The 3,381-nt window shown below is 39.8% G+C and overlaps 1 non-coding gene across 1 annotated transcript; it reads left to right on the top strand.

The window, feature by feature from the left end:
• The first annotated feature begins 2,936 nt into the window (after positions 1-2,936).
• LOC125499207 (small nucleolar RNA R71) lies at positions 2,937-3,042 on the top strand. Its single transcript, XR_007275924.1, has one exon. It is a non-coding gene; the product is annotated as a small nucleolar RNA R71 (small nucleolar RNA).
• The last annotated feature ends 339 nt before the right edge of the window (positions 3,043-3,381 follow it).

Genomic DNA, 3,381 nt, shown 5'->3' with positions numbered 1-3,381 from the left:
CAGAGGTGCCCGATCACTTACCATCCCAACCATAACAACCCTTCTCACTCACACTCTCATGTGTTTAGAAAGGTAATAACGCCAATCATCCTAATCATGTCGACTCAAGTAGCGAACGTACTCTTTAACCTTGACAAACTGACTAGACATTAATAATCCAATAAACAATGTAAACATAAGCTCAAGAGGACTTTTTTAGGGTTGTAATGGGACTTAGGTAAAGGTAGGGAATATGTATAGGAAATGTGTTGGAAAAACCCAAGAATGGGGGAGCAAAAGTCACTAGAAGCATCAACTAAAAGACAGGCAATAACAATGTCATAACTCTATGAATTAACAAAATTTTCAATAAACCCATCCTTGAAGCAGTGTAATGAAGTTTTTTCTTTGCAAGCAATTGTGAAGGAAAGAATTTTTAACCTTTTGTTCATTTTTTCAATCTTTCTTTTGTTTTTCTTTGCATCTTTTCGATCCAACAATCACATTTATTTCACTTTGCTTATTCTTTTTTTTTCGAACTTTGAACCTTAAAAAATACAATCATCTCCATCCAAAGTAACTCATAAAAACCATTTCAGATACTAACTTAGACAGATGCTCCCCCAAGCTAGGCTTGAGATTAATATCAAAATAAGGGTCATGGGCATGTAAGGAGGTTTAGTAACATGAAATAGTCATTAGACTCAGCGGGGCTAATGAGGATAATAGTATATCAATAAAAAATCACTATGAGGCTCGAGAATCAGACAAAAAAACTCATCATAGCAATTGCCATAAGTCATCAGATATTAATAAGTACGTTGTCAAAGTCAAGATCAGTCAGCCAATGAGGAACTAACACCAGGAACGGAATGGATATAGAAATAAATACATGGGCAATAATGAATCCTTACAGTCTAACCAGTTCAAGCATGCAGTTAAGATAAGCGCGTTATCGTCAAAACTCACTTAAAGTCAAGGCATTTAAAGTTCACATTCCAGCATCACAATCTCAAGTGCCCAGCTATCTAGATAAAGAGCCCAAATATACTTTCAAAGAACATCATGGGCACAGGGAACAATCAACCAATCAGTCAAATCGTATTTTTGGTATTTTTTCAGCAATATTGTTTTTTTTTTTGAAAGCAAAAAATCTCCTAAGAAAGCAAAAAATCTACACTAAAAGGAGTAAAAGAGAGAGAAAATACATACAAAAATCCTCCCCAAAGCTGAACGTGGCAATGTCCTCAGTGCCGCAAGATGAACTATAGGACGATGCTCAAAGGATAAATTATCGTTAGTACTCTCCCGCTATCTCACTCTGTAAAATGGAATAAAAAAATAAAAAAAAGAGATAAGAAAAAAACTATGGGTTGCCTCCCGCACAACGCTGGTTATAAAGGTCCCGCACGACCATATTACCTCCTTAATCTCAAATCGGAAGGGTTTGGCAATGAGTTCCCCCCTTATCAAACATTTTCCTCCTTAAAAGACTGCCACTATGGCTTGCAATTAGGCATGATACCTCAGGTGCATAGGTAATTTGAGTGCACTTAAGTGCTCCCATATTCAGTTTCTTACAAGCAAACAAAGGCATGACAGACACAGATGCACCTAAATCACACAATGCCTTATCTACAAATAATGCACCTACATGACAATGGGATGGAAAAACTACCAGGATCCTTTAACTTAGGTGGGGTTCTTTTTTGTAAAACAACACTACACGCTTTAGTTAGAGCGACTCGATCCACCCCACTAAAGTTTTTCTTTTTAGAAATCATGTCTTTCAAAAACTTAGCATAAACAAGCACTTGAGAAATAAGTTCAGTAAAAGGAATTGTTACCTCAAGGTTCTTGACCATAGTCAAGAATGAACTTACCAAGTTGCTGATCGACCTTCGACTTCTGCATCCTATGGGGAAAAGGTAGCCTTGGTGAAATATGCGTTTCCTAAACCTTTTCCTTTCGCTTTCCTGTCTGATCTTCCTTAGCTAGTTCGACCTCAGACATCGAACTCTTCTCTGCTTCTTCCTCTACCACCTCCTTCTCCTTTCTAGGAGCAGAATCATCAATGGACATGGGAAGAGCATCATGAACAGTGCCCGCTATGAAGTGTAACGGCATTGACAGTCTCCTTGGGGATGGGTTGCCCCGGCAGGTGATGTGGTTGCCTCTATGCATTATTTTCGGCCACCTGAGAAAGTTGAGTCCCCAAGTGTTTGGTAGTTTTCTTCAACTCCTTGATGCTTTCCTCATGATTTTTCTGCATAGAAACCATCATTTTCATTAGATCAGACATAGTAGGCTCTTGAGAGCTGGCATTCTGAGAAGCTTGTTGCTGATAGCCTTGGGGTGAAGGCCTAATGAAACCAGGAGGAGGGTTCTGAGTAGCCCCTTGATAGTATTGTTGTCTAGCAGCATGTGGTGGTTGGTAGGAAGATTATGGTGGAGGTTGAGGATTCTTAACATTGTTGTTCTTGTAGGAAAAATTAGGATGATCTCTCCAACTTGGGTTGTATGTGTTAGAGTATGGGTTATGTGGAGGTCTCTGCTGAAAAACATTTGCATGCGTCATTTGATTCGTCAGCGTGATTGTAGCAACCATCATGACCAAATTGGCCTTGAACACCACACACCTTACAGTAGGAAGAGGTAATAGGAGCCATAGACGATATCACATTAATACTCATAGGAGGAGTATTGGACTGTGATCATTTAAGGGAATCCATCTTTATGCTCAACTGGGCTACTTGTGAAGACAACAGGGCATATCCATCTGCATCTAACTTTTTCTTTGTAATAGTCCTGGAAGAACTATGATCATTCGCTGCTAAGTTGGCCAGAAAATTATACCCTTCATCCACCTCCTTATCTAGGAAGACACCCCCTGCAGATGAATCAATTGTACTCTTGATAGACCATTATAGAATGCTTGGGTGATGAACCACTTGTCAAGATGGTGGTGTGGGCATTCTCTCTGTAGGTCCTTGAACCTATCCCATGCTTCCTTCAGTGTTTCATCGAGTTCTTGTTGGAAAGTAGCAAGTTTATGTCTGATTTCTGCAGTCTTGGTAGGAGGGTAATACTCTTTCAAGAATGCTTCAGATAAAGCACTCCACTCAGTTTCATTAACATCGTTTAGCCATTTTTGTGCCTTACCCTTTAACGAAAATTCGAAGACCATGACCTTCAACTGATCAGGAGTGACCCCTTGGTGCTTAACGGTACGACAGAGTTGTTGAAACCGTTGTAAATGATTTGCAGGGTCTTCAGATGGATGCCCGCCAAACTGATTCTGTTGGATCATATTAATGAGAGCAGGCTTGATTTCGAAGTTGGCTGCCTGTATATCAGGCATAGTAGGACCTGTGGGAACATTGTCAGTAGAAGGTACCCCAT

This window comes from Beta vulgaris, chromosome 6 (genome assembly GCF_026745355.1).
Source record: "Beta vulgaris subsp. vulgaris cultivar EL10 chromosome 6, EL10.2, whole genome shotgun sequence".
NCBI classification, from domain to species: domain Eukaryota; kingdom Viridiplantae; phylum Streptophyta; class Magnoliopsida; order Caryophyllales; family Amaranthaceae; genus Beta; species Beta vulgaris.
The sequence above is the reverse complement of the archived record's forward strand: the minus strand, read 5'-3'. Positions and strand labels throughout refer to the sequence as shown.